At 41.7% G+C, this 14073-nt stretch overlaps 1 protein-coding gene across 4 annotated transcripts in view; it reads right to left on the reverse strand.

Annotated features, from left to right (window-relative positions):
• The window catches only part of LOC114644738 (NACHT, LRR and PYD domains-containing protein 12-like), a 217671-nt gene extending 216255 nt beyond the window's left edge, over nucleotides 1–1416 (reverse strand). For all 4 annotated transcript variants that reach the window (XM_051924823.1, XM_051924836.1, XM_051924832.1 and 1 more), the window contains exon 1: nucleotides 1340–1416. The gene's annotated coding sequence lies outside the window, so the exon portion shown is untranslated. The remainder of the gene's footprint in view (nucleotides 1–1339) is intronic.
• Between the last annotated feature and the right edge of the window lie 12657 nt (nucleotides 1417–14073).

A 14073-nucleotide genomic window follows, 5' to 3' on the forward strand; every position in this document is an offset into this window, starting at 1 on the left:
AAATTCCTAATTTAGCCTTCTTGCTCTGTCTTAAAGAATGCAATACGCTAAATAGCTAAAAAATACTAACTGATGAAAATTCATCCCACTGTGCAGGCCCTGACCCGAACTTCTGCTGGTAAACATGCTCAGCATCTTCTCTAAGGATGTCTTTATAACTGTTTTGTTCACTTTTTATTATAGCTACATAATATAAGCAAGCAACAATGTTTTGTTCTTTTATTTGCTGTAAGCCATGCAGATGCTCTTCTCCACTAATCCCTGTCCACAGTATCCTCTGCCCATAAAGCCAAAACTTTCAAACATCTTGCACCCAAATCTCTCTACCCAAGCATTTTCCACCTTCTCAATTTCCTTTCTTCTACCAACAGCATATTTTTGAAATCATCATGGCCTCTTGGCAACATACAAGGTGGCACCCAAACGTTTTTAGACAAATGTTATAAAACACAGATGACTTCTTATATGGACATCATTTATTTTTATTCTTTAAAATACATTCCTCCCTGATCAATACACTTGTTTGCACGTTCCTTCAACTTCTTCATGCCTTCCAGGCACACATTTCTTCTTCATGCCTTGACCACAGAGCAGAAACAAGAACGCGTTGTTTACTGCCAGGATCTTTTTTAAATGGAACAAGATGAATGATTTTGGGAAAATATAATTACTGGTGACGAAACATGGTGTTTCACCTACAATCCAGCCACAAATGACAGGCATTTTCAAACAGTGGAAGAAATTCAGTGTGTAGTGACAAGGGAACTTAACAATATTTCGAAAGTTGCTTTCTTGGAGGGCATAAAGAAGTAACTATCACAAGTACCTCTGGCCTATTTTTAAGCCCCTTTCAGTTCTATTACTATTCCTTACCTGATTGTCTGCTGGTCTCCGTGATGTCCAATGCAGGCATGAACTGACAACAAGACATCATTCAATATACTACTGCCAGTACTCTTTGAGACTAACAAAGTCTACTCTGGGGCTGGACAGCCATATTTTAATGCTGTGCTTAATCTCACATTTCAGTCTCAGCCTTGTATCCTTGTTAACCAAATAATTGTACAGCACTGTTGAGGTGAAAATTCATGACTGGCTATTTTTATATAAAACAGTGTATCACATACAGTACAATGTCAGTTTACATGCGGCAACACTAACACAACCTGTTATATTCAGCCCAAAGCTTCTTTACTTTAAGTTTCCTTAGATCCCCTGCAACACAAACCTCATCCCCAAGCCCCACAGGTACATTTGTGTGATCCTCACTGCTACAAACCTTCACTGCCTACAAACTGTCAAACAAATTTAAGAGAAATAATTGAAAAACACAACTTACGGCAGTAAAGCACCAGCAGGCACCTTGACTTCAGCAGGTGTTGTCAAGACTGCACCAGCAATGTCAGCTCTCTGGCTGCTCTTTTACATTCCAACAAACCCTGAAAGCAGGAAGTGCAGTGTTGTTCATGTCTCTCAGGGCTCCACTTTACCATCCCAAATGCTCCTCTTTTACATATACTAATACAATTAGAATACTGATATTTATTTGTTTCTGTGGATTAGGGACATGCACAAATGGGTGTCTGCTATGGCTCAAGCGCTTCCCTCTTTACCCTCACTTGTCCATTTTTTTCCATTAGGACCTAATTAATTACTTCTGGGCACATGTGTGCATGCTTCCTTTTCATTATAAGAAACCAAAAAAAATTGTAAAAATCAGCGATAAGCAACTTGCCTTATAAAAGCTGCAGTTCGGATCAATAGTCTCATCTGCACCTCTTTAGTCATCTGCTTTTGATGCTTTCTCACACAATTGCCCAATATTACTTAAACCTGATCCATCTAATCCTCTGACAACTGATCATTGATACTCCTGTTCTTGTTTCTCAATCTCCCATTCAATTAATTCTTTCAGAAATTTCTCAATGATAAATTAACTGGTCTATTTCTATTTTCTTGAATAAGATCCATTATGTTTGCTATATTAAGGAACAGATATGCTAGTTCCCAGTCTTGAGGTATTTGCCCAGCATGATTTCATCCATCCATCCATCCATTTTCCAACCTGCTGAATCCGAACACAAGGTTACGGGGGTCTGCTGGAGCCAATCCCAGCCAACACAGGGCACAAGGCAGGAACCAATCCCAGGCAGGGTGCCAACCCACCGCAGGACACACATAAACACACCCACACACCAAGCACACACTAGGGCCAATTTAGAATCGCCAATCCACCTAACCTGCATGTCTTTGGACTGTGGGAGGAAAATTAGGAGGAAACCCACGCAGAGAACATGCAAACTTCACGCAGGGCGGACCTGGGAAGCGAACCCGGGTCTCCTAACTGCGAGGCAGTAGCGCTACCCAATGCGCCACCGTGCCACCCCAGCATGATTTCCTCTTGAAAAATTTGCATTAAAGGTTTATAAACAATTCATTTGAGTTCCCTAGAATAAATTTTATCCTGATATTTGATTTTAACCTTTTTTATTCTTGTTTCTCTCTCCAAATCTGATAAAGTCTATCCTGTAATTTTTTTTTGTGGTGGCTCTGAGGCTAAGGATCTGCGCTGGTATCCAGAAGGTTGCCGGTTCGAATCCCCGTCACTGCCAAAAGAGATCCTACTCTGCTGGGCCCTTGAGCAAGACCCTTAACCTGTAATTGCTCCAGGGGCGCTGTACAATGGCTGACCCTGCGCTCTGACCCCAAGGGGTATGCGAAAACTAACAAATTTCTAATACGAGAAATCATATAAGACGAAAAAAAAAATCTGATAAAGTCTATCCTGTAATTTTTTTCTCACACTAAATGACCTGAGCCATATGGCAAGGTCCAGGCATATTTTCTCACTTCTTCTTTTTGCACCCCCATGTCCTTGTACACTTGAACTACCTGAGCTTCTGCTGCAGACCACCTTACCCCTCAGAATTCAGTGGTGTCTGACAGCTTCTTCAGGTGGCCTGACTCAGAATAGGATCTAAAGTGTGACGTGTTTAGTTGCTATGCAATAGCCAGAGTGTCTTTCCTCTTTATGTATTCTTTTCTTTGTCTTTTAAGTATTATTTGATGAATTCTGTTTGTGTTTTCTTGTTTTTTTTACTATTTTTTATTATGTCTCTGTGAACATTGCTTTATTATTTATTAATTTCATTTTATTGTATTGTGTTGTGTATTTATTAGTTCTATAACTTGTACTCTTTATGTTGATCCAGGGAGGGGGGGAGTCTTCCTAATGCTACAGCTGTGAGACCACCCACAAGGCTAGCTGGCCCTGTCCAGCTTATGTTGCTCAGCACAGACCTTTGGACTAATGTTGGACTCTGGACTGCTATAAATTCCTGGATTTGATTCTTCTAGGTTTCCAACTTTCTGCTGTGGTTTAGGATTTTAACTTGTTTTGGTTGAATTGGTTTGTTTATTTAAGCATAACCTTTTTCTACCCCTTTTTGTTTTTGTTCTTGCCCTGTTTTTAAACTTTTTTAAAACGTTTACATATATAGGAACAATTTTTTTTGTTATTGTGGGCTAGGTGTTCTTCACAGTTACCCCTCAAGCTTCTTAAACCTTTTGAATATTAAAACCTTTACCTGTTTTTCTAATGCCTGTGCAGGCCTAAAACCTTCTTCCTGAATTTGAGTTAAGACTCACTTTGGAGCTAAAACTCTACTACTTTGGAAGTAAAGCCTGTTTCGAGCTTCATGTGCTGCCAACTCATAACACACCAGGTCTATCATATTAATCTCTCCATCACCCTCCTGTTAGTACTTTTGCTTTTTCTGTTTTTCTCCTTCAGGTATCACTCACTTTTACGCTCTTATATTTATGCCCTTTCAAAGACTAGTAAGCCAATTAATTTTAAGAGAACACTTCAGTCTCTCAGTGGTGACGGTGTTGTCAACATACAAGCTGATATAGTCTGTTACCCAGCAATGTTTTTGCTAACATTCATATTAGTGAGTGAGATGGCCGTAATCTGAATCAGTGATCTCATTTTAAGGTATTAAATTGTTATAAATTATCAAAGGTGGCACACTGAGACTAACTTGTCAATGTCTGCATGGTGTTTGTGTGGTGTATTTATCTTTTTCTTTCTTTCTTTCTTTCTTTCTTTCTTTCTTTCTTTCTTTCTTTCTTTCTTTCTTTCTTTCTTTCTTTCTTTCTTTCTTTCTTTTGCCTTACAGCATAACTAGTTCCCAAAATAATCCTCATCTTGTACCATTTGTAAAATGTAGTTGTTATTTCCCAGTTCACAAAACTCGAAAACAGGCCACAAACCTCACAGTGTCCCATTATAATTAAAAGGTTTATTTTTATGAATAACTTGTGCAAAAGACTTAAACCAGGCAAAGCAAAATTTCTTTTCTTTTCTTCCTTTTTTCTCTCTCTTATTTCCTCCACTCCTTCCAGGCAAGCTTTGACTCCCCCCCCCCAACTCCAATAACTCACCTGGATGAGATCAAGTGGTGTTTCTCATGGACCTGGGAGTACCTCTGATGTCACTTCCGGTGTGTGCCCACCAATAACTGAAAACCGGAAACTTTTGCTTCTTAATTCACTTATGCAGGGTTGACATAAATTGGTTGCTTAATGAAGGATTCTGAAAGTTTACCTACAGCCTCTCCATCATGCCAAGAATGTTATAAGACACCCTGACCCATCTTTGAACCTTCTTCAATGCTTTTCAATTTAACTTTTTATCATTGCTCAACATTTCTACATAGTTTGACCAAAATGTATGCAAATCCCCTTAAATTGAAGTCTGCAATGTGCACTTTAATCACAATGTCTGAATTGTTTGATTTGTAGTTTTAAAGGCTTGTTGTATCGTAATCGTGACTGAGAGAATAAAAGTGAAAAAAAAATGTTAACTTTTACAAGTACTATACATTTACACCGGCTGTTACAGATACAAATCAAATGTATGTGTTTATTGTATAGTATTAACATTAAGAGCAGCTCACTACTCAAAACGGTAAATATACGAGGAAGTCACGACCGAACCAGGGGACTCTTGATTACAAGTCAGCAATTCTTACCGCTGCGCCATGGAAACTGTTGTTTTATTCTTGAACCTTTTGTGAAAGTGTTTATTTGATTTTTGGACTTCAGGCTTTACACATTATATAGTGTGATAGTTGCCCGGACACCACCAGTCGGAGACCACATCTTTATAAAACACGCACGTTTATTAAACATTAAATAAACAATTCTCACCCTCCACACAATGCACTCAGCAATAATCACCCTACAATACTCAGTCCTTTGCCGCCTCTACTCCTCCAGGGAGCTTCGTCCTTCTCCCACTCCCGACTCTGGCTCAATGACTGTAAGGAGTCGGCCCCTTTTATCCCTGCCCGGATGTGCTCCAGGTGGCTGATGACATCCATCTTGCAGCACTTCCTGGTGTGGCGGAAGTGCTGCCCTTTGACCCGGAAACACTCCAGGCGTCCCTGGCCGATCCTTCCGCCATCTTGCAGAGTGTGGCGGAAGTAACAACATCCGGGTCCCACGAGGTGTAAAGCGCCCCCAGGCAGTGGCCACGGGTCCCAACAGTTCGTTCTCCTTTCCCGTGGTCCTCTCCTGCTCCGTGGCAGTTGTGCCCTCGTGGCCCGGAAGTTATTCTTGCTACCTTCCGGTCCTTTCTGGCGTCCCGGCCAGGTAATAATCCTGGCCACCTGCGACAATAGTTTATGTCAACATTTTGTCTTTTATTACTAAAATATGAAAAACGTTTCTGTTTTAACGATGTCTTTACACACATTATTGTAAAAACGCAACACACATGAAATGCATGTGTTCCAAATAACAATCTATTATTTCCACTCTAAAACTCCACCACTTCACTCCCAGAAAATCAAGGCATGATCTGGGAGAACTTTGTGCAAAGAAGTGTGGCGATGGTCATCCATGCATGACACTCATTGCTATTAACTGCCCTTCATGTAAATGACTGTTGTCTATTGGAGGTATCGGAAAGAGGGAATGAAAAAACATTTAGACAAAGAAAGTGCATTTAAAATCAGTACGTCATTGTTTTAGACCCTAAAGTTTACATGTTGTGTGGCATGGTGAGCTACACCTGTGACCACACGGCTCTCTCTTATATGCTGAAGTGCTAACCTGACAATTTCTCTCATTTGTCATCCAGAATCCACAGCACCTTCAGATTTTCTATCCTCTTCGGTAAATTTGATGTTCTGTCTTTTTTAACAAAAAAAATCATCCTTCTCATTGCTTACAAAGCTTCATTCCAGACATTTTTCCTGCTGATATTAAAGGGAACAACTTCTTCCATATTGATTTGTTTGTGCAAAAAGAGCAGAATATTCTTGACATTAAAATAAAAAAGATGTTGCCAGTTCCATATCTGACATTGAAACGTTCAAGTTACTTGTCAAATATGTCATCTTTTAAAGATTCCTGTCTGGCTTGAATGAGCTCCTTGTCTTCTTGTCACTTGAAATGTCCATATTAATTAGATTTACATAGTCTCCAATGGTGGATACAAGTACAAAATGTTTTACACCATACAAAAACAATTTCAGGGTTACAAATTGTTTAATTGTGGAAGAGTTTTGTGTGAACCTGTGTCACCTTTGTCACGTAGACCCACAGATATGTCCTCCACCCCAGATTTTGTCCCCTTGGCCATGAATTTATCTTCCTAGGAAGAAGACAACTTACATATTGCAGTTCACATAGACCTAATTGCTACTGTGACTCTGTGTCATCATCTCAGCTAATCTTTAGACCTCAGAAAGCAAGATAAAGCAACAAGGCAAGCAGGGTGATTGCGTAGACACTTAATTTAGCCATTATATTCTTTAATATCCTTAAAAACAACTTGTAAAATCCCCTATAAAATGATTTTTATTGTCTGTTTCACTAATAATTACCATGTCTGAGCTGTTCAAATGTAAAAGCGCTGGCTGTGTGTCGAGTGTGCTGCTGTAATGGACACTGGGTGTTTGTCATGATTTATATTTTTAGCTGCGCTTCTTGCAAAATTTTGTTACTTTGTATAGGGGAATTACATAACCAAAAAACAATTTTATTTTATGTTGATTATGGTGTTTCCATCCATCTTCCTACCTTGTTGTTGTTTAGGGCTATGGTCATTCATATTTCTTGTTGTTTATGATTATGGTTGTTCATATTTACTGTACCTTATGATTTACTTTTATTTGTGTCTTAATCAACATCAATGATTTTTATGTTGCTGGCTTCAGGTTGTGAAAATAACCAACCTCAACACAGGAAAAAGGCTTGGGGCAGCAACCCATATATTGTCCCTGGCTGCAAAATGGGTAAATGAAAGAGCACTTATGTGCACCAGTCGAGTTCCAGACTGAACTGAACTAGTGTTCCAAACATGGCGGCTTTGAAGGCAAGGACCAGAAGTGACATTCTTCTGGGCACCAGAACCTAAAGTGACTTTCTTCTGGGTGCTGGAACTGGAATTGACATTCTTCTGGGCGCTGAAAGTGACGTTCCATTGGGTGCCAGAACTGGAAATGGTGTCTTCAAGGTTGAATTAGGCAGGTTTTTTCATGTTTGTTCTGTAGAGAAAACAGAAGAAGGTTTAGTGTATTCCACCACCCCCTGGCCTGGCGTGGAATTACATTCACTTGGTCCATACAGCTTCCTCCTACTCGCATGTGTGTGATAAGGTCTAATTATTGAATACACTCCTGTTATATATTTTTCTCAGGAGAATTCAATTATGTGGTCCCCATAATAGATTCAGGGTACCCCAGAAGCAGCTTTCCAGCACAGCCTGCAACAGTCTGCAACAGGGAAGCCTGGGAGGATAAGTTCTAATGAAGTTAACCAAAAGGGACAACCCATAATAAGAAGGTGAGTCTGTTTGGTTCATTCTAAGAGATTAGAGGTCCAGCAATCCCTGGTGGTTTGCCTGTTTATTTCCAATCAAAATTCTTAGGAGAGGTAATCTGTCTAAAGGCTTCAGGCCTTCATGAATGTGAAATCTTCAGGCTAAAAAAATGAAAAGCTGTGGTTGCTTTGTAAGATACGACAAGCTGGGCAAGTTTTATTTTTTTCCTTTATTTCATCTTATACAATTTCTTGTATTAGGAAATGTGGGTTCAGATCACAGAGTCAGCCATTATACAGTGTCCCTGGAGCAATTGCAGGTTAAGGGAGCAGTGTCTGATCCCTTTTGGCAGTAATGGGGATTCAAACTGATACCTTCTGATTACCGGCACAGATCTTTGAAGACAAACTTGGTAAAGTTTTGTTAACAGAAGCCTTTGTTAATGGGGTGAGGTGCCATTTGCTTCCCAGCTAAGACTCTGTCGGTAAGCAGGTAATATGTTCACTGTTTTGATCACAACATGTCCCATTTCAATTATATTATATAACTAGCAGAGTACCCAGCGTTGCCCGGTCTTTTCAAATCAAAATGTTGTGGGAGAGAGTATACTGTATTTCATATCTCTCTTACATTGTAAGGCCCATTTTTGGGCATCTTTCTTCTGAGGAACCCCGAACATAAAAAGTTAACTAAAAGTATAAAATTAATTAACATGAAAAAAATCATAATGGTTGTGAGTGTCAAAAAGAGGAAGATGTGATTTAAAATGTGTTTTTAAAAATAATATTGAGAGAGAAATTAAGTCAGCTAGCATATTATTGCAATACTTATTTGTAAACTACATTCTTAGTTGTGTTTCCAGGTGAAAAAATAAACAAATTTTTTCGGGGAACCTACCATTGAACATGCAACATACAGTTGCCCATGTGAAAAACATGATGATCTTAAATCAACTCCGCAGTACCGAATAGACTCCCCCTGTGACTTGTTGATCGTGATGGAAAACGCAAGTCTTACTGGGAGTTGTAGTCTCTTAAAAATAAATGGGAGATCCGTCAGAATAAGAGGTATCCGTGGAATTAAAACTGCTTTGGCTTTTCCCTTTCATTGCAAGATGACAGCTTCTATCACATTGGGCAACATTCTCCTTAAACACAGCCTTGTCCCATTGTACAGTTTTGGTGGGTCGAAGTTTCGAAATAATATAATAGGACATCCAACTTTAAGTGTAAGATGATGTGGTGGCAATCCAGCTGGATTGAGGAAATTTAGAAACTCTGGTGGGAAATTGACTGCTTCATCAGTATCCACAACATAATCAAAAGATTTGTATTCAGTAATAGAGCCCAGTATCATAGTAAATATTCGATTGTTTATTTCATGGATGTCATCATTTTTAGGAGCAAGAATAGCTCTCTCACACAGCCAGTTTATATCAGTAAAGTTTTTCGAAACATTATGGTATACTGCATCTATTAGTTCTGAGATGGACGATACCAGTTTTGAGACATTCCCTTACACCACCAGTTGGAGACCACATCTTTATAAAACACACTGTGGGGGACAGCCCGGACACAGACAGGTAGACATGTTGGTTTCACCACACACACGTTTATTATACATTATATTTACAGTTCAAGTGCACAATCCCAGTGCCACAGCACCAATCACCCCTTGAGTCCTTGGCCATAACACAATGCCTCGTACTGTCTCTGGTCCGCCTCCACTCCTCTCCTCTTAGCTCCGTCTTTCTCCTCCCGACTCTTGCCCCTGACTGGAGGGAGGCGGCCCCTTTTATACACCCCGGAAGGACTCCAGGTGCATCCTGAGGGCTTCTGTAGCCACACCCCTGTGTGGCGGAAGCTCTGTCGGTGTATCCAGAAGTCCACCGGGTGTCCTCAATACTCTTCCCCCCAGGACTTCCAGGTGTGGCAGTGACCACGGGCCCCTACAGGGTTGAGCTTCCAAGCTCTGTACCCGTGGTCCCCAAAGCAACCAGGGAGGACACCCCCTCGTGTCCTGGAGGAGGCACAAGCCCTCCTCCGCTCCTCCTGGGCATCCCGGCCGGGCATGAACCCCCGCCAGGTACCACAACACGTTTATTAACCACTCTGTTACACAGTCCCGCACAGCAGACTGTGCTCCTCGCACCAATCACCTTTATCACAGGCTTCTCTTTCACTGTCCATGAGCCACCTTTCCTATCTTTACGGGAGCTTCGTCCTGCTCCCACTCCCGACTCCAGCTCCCCGATTGGAGGGAGGCGGCCTCTTTTATTCTCACCCAGATGGGCTCCAGGTGCTCCGTCTGATGACACTTCCTGGTTCCTGGGCTCTCTGAAGCTCAGGGTGCCCCCTGGTGGTGACCAGAGGCCCCAACTGGCTTGAGCCTCCTTGCTCCTCGCCCGTGGTCCTCTCCAGCTCCAGGGCGGTTACCCCCTCATGGCCAGGAGAATGACTACTCCACCTCCCGGTCCTTCCAGGCGTCCCGGCCGGGTCTGTCCCCCAGCCGCCTGCTACACAGTTTACAAAAATTGGGGGAAATTTTATGTTGCCAGATGATTTAACTGATAGTCTACCCTCTATGATTTCCAGAGGTCTGTTTGAGAAAAGTTGAGCATTTTAATCCCCCAATAGTACTCTCATATTTTCTTTTAATGTATTCTTTCTCACTTTTCTCCACAAAAGTGAATATTGTAAACAGGCATGTATTTCATCAGCCGGTGTTGATTTTGGAATGACTTGCAGAGTTTGCCAAAAGTCTCCACAGAGAAGCACCAGAGCTCCTCCTATAAGTTTGTTATTTCCTCCTACATCTTTGAGAGTCACGTCAAGAGCCTCGAGTGCTTTCTTGTGGGCCATGGTGCATTCATCCCAGACGATTATTTTACATGCTTTAAGCACCTGCGCCTTTCCACTTGTCTTACTTAAGTTGCAGGAAGGCGATGTCTAGTGGCAACTTTAGTGCAGAGTGGGCTGTCCTTCCTACTTCAATAAGGGTAGCTGCAATGCCTGAAGAGGCGATGGCAAGAGCAACTTCCCCCTGAGCCTGAATGTTGGCCAGAATTAGATTAGTCAAGAATAGGGATGGGAATTTATAAGATTTTCACGATTCCGATTCCATTTTCGATTCTGTTTAACAATTCGATTCTTTATCGATGCTACTATCGATTCTTATTTTTAAAAAAGGAGAACACACGGGTCGATTAGCTTAGAACTTTGTTTTATATCTTTGAACAAGATAGAAATTTAGGAGTAGCATGACCTTACAAACCCAACAGTGAGATCTTAAGAGATCCACAGCCTACGGCTCCTCGATGGGGTGCCACGGGGTCCTCAGAAAAAAATGTGTAAATGTAAAATAATAATAAAATAAATATTCTTCTGTAGCAATAACAAAGTATAACATAAATTATTCTGTGGCAATTACACAAGAATGTCCAGTAACATTTACACTCTCCTTTTTAAAAGTATATATGAGCTGAGCACTCAAAAATAAAACTACATCAGCCAGCAACAAATACAATCAACTCAAGTCCAATGGAACTGTGCACTGTGCAATTCTGCAACCATCAACTATTTTGACAGCTACATCCATGTTGGCCGCATTATCAACAGTGGCTGCCACAACCTTGTCTTTGATACCATACTCCTCCAAGATCTCATCAGTCTCCTCTGCTACAGCTGTCCCTGTCTGTGCGTGGTACACTGGTTTGGTTTTGAGGACTTTTTCTTGAGCCTGGCCATTCCTGACATAATGCAGCGTTACTGTGAGGTAATGATCTTGACTAAAACTTGCCCATCCATCTGCAGTGACGGCTGCCTTCAACACATGTTTCAGCTCAGAAATGGAAACGGATGAAACATCCGGTAAGAGGAGAACACGCAAATTTGACATTCCCTGACTTAGCCTACAATTAAACACATTCACTTACCGAAAATCGGGGGCATCTACTGTGGCAAATGGGTGCAAGCCTTTTACCACAAACTGCGGTGACATTCGTCTATCCTGGCCTGTGTCATTTTACTTTTCCCCGCCTCTGTGAAAGGAGAAGCTACCGGTAGACTGCAGCGAGAACTGCCAGCATCTGAGACAGCCAGACTCTGTCTGTCTCTCTCGTCATTGTCATCTAAATGCAATGCACAGTAATAGCAGGTTTTGCAATAAGGCAAATCGCGCTAACATAATATGCAATGTTAGTTGATTAGTTACCTGCCGTATTAACGGGAGAGGACCTGCAAACGTTACCGCTGCTGCTGGGTTGAGATTCACTAGACCGGAGCGGATCAAAAACACAACATTCATTTAAGGTTATCGCGTGTTTTTGTGCAAATGCTTTTGCATATTCGTAGTGTTTCCTCCCTTTGATGAAATATCTACTTTGCAAGTATTGCAAGTTGCCCTTTTGTCATCCTTTCTCGTAAAGTATAACCAAACTTTTGAGCATTTGTGCCGCTTAGGCGCCATGTTTCCTGCTGGGTAAATGATGCTACGCAACGCGGTGACGTCATTCGAGGCGACTGGAATCGATAGGGGAATCGTTTGCAAAAGTGGCAAACAATTCCAAGGAATTGAAACAGGGGGAACCGGTTCTCAACAAGGACCGGTTTTCGATTCCCATCCCTAGTCAAGAATGTTTTTCCTGTGCCCCCAAGAACATCAAGAAAAATGATCCCACCTTGATGTGATGCATTATAGTTTGGTGTCCTTTTCTCAGATTTTAATTTAAAAGTGCTTTTTTCTCTGCCACATATAGTGCATCTGGAAAGTATTCACAGCGCATCACTTTTTCCACATTTTGTTATGTTACAGCCTTATTCCAAAATGGATTAAATTCATATTTTTCCTCAGAACTCTACACACAACACCCCATAATGACAACGTGAAAAAAGTTTACTTGAGGTTTTTGCAAATTTATTAAAAATAAAAAAACTGAGAAATCACACGTACATAAGTATTCACAGCCTTTGGTCAATACTTTGACAATACACCTTTGGCAGCAATTACAGCCTCAAGTCTTTTTGAATATGATGCCACAAGCCTGGCACACCTATCCTTGGCCAGTTTTGCCCATTCCTCTTTGCAGCAACTCTCAAGCTCCATCAGGTTGGATGGGAAGCGTCGGAGCACAGCCATTTTAAGATCTCTCCAGAGATTTTCAATCGGATTCAAGTCTGGGCTCTGGCTGGGCCACTCGAGGACATTCACAGAGTTGTCCTGAAGCCACTCCTTTGATATCTTGGCTGTGTGCTTAGGGTCGTTGTCCTGCTGAAAGATGAACCGTCGCCCCAGTCTGAGGTCAAGAGCACTCTGGAGCAGGTTTTCATCCAGGATGTCTCTGTACATTGCTGCAGTCATCTTTCCCTTTATCCTGACTAGTCCCCTAGAAAAACAACCCCACAGCATGATGCTGCCACCACCATGCTTCACTGTAGGGATGGTATTGGCCTGGTGATGAGCGGTGCCTGGTTTCCTCCAAATGTGACGCCTGGCATTCACACCAAACAGTTCACTTTGTCTCATCAGACCAGAGAATTTTCTTTCTCATGGTCTGAGAGTCCTTCAGGTGCCTTTTGGCAAACTTCAGGCATGCTGCCATGTGCCTTTTACTAAGGAGCGGCTTCCGTCTGGCCACTCTACCATACAGGCCTGATTGGTGGATTGCTGCAGAGATGGTTGTCCTTCTGGAAGATTCTTCTCTCTCCACAGAGGACCTCTGGAGCTCTGACAGAGTGACCATCAGGTTCTTGGTCACCTCTCTAACTAAGGCCCTTCTCCCCCAATTGCTCAGTTTAGATGGACAGCCAGCTCTAGGAAGAGTCCTGGTGGTTTCGAACTTCTTCCACTTACAGATGATGGAGGCCACTGTGCTCATTGGGACCTTCAAAGCAGCAGAAATTTTTCTGTAACCTTCCCCAGATTTGTGCCTCGAGGTCTACAGACAATTCCTTTGACTTCATTCTTTGTTTGTGCTCTGACATGAAGTGTCAACTGTGGGACCTTATATAGACAGGTGTGTGCCTTTCCAAATCATGTCCAATCAACTGAATTTACCACAGGTGGACTCCAGTTAAGCTGCAGAAACATCTCAAGGATGATCAGGGGAAACAGGATGCACCTGAGCTCAATTTTGAGCTTCATGGCAAAGGCTATGAATACTTATATACATGTGCTTTCTCATTTCTTTTTCTTTTTAATAAATTTGCAAAAATCTCAAGTAAACTTTTTCACGTCGTCAT

This window comes from Erpetoichthys calabaricus, chromosome 1, assembly GCF_900747795.2.
Source record: "Erpetoichthys calabaricus chromosome 1, fErpCal1.3, whole genome shotgun sequence".
In the NCBI taxonomy this organism is placed as follows: domain Eukaryota; kingdom Metazoa; phylum Chordata; class Cladistia; order Polypteriformes; family Polypteridae; genus Erpetoichthys; species Erpetoichthys calabaricus.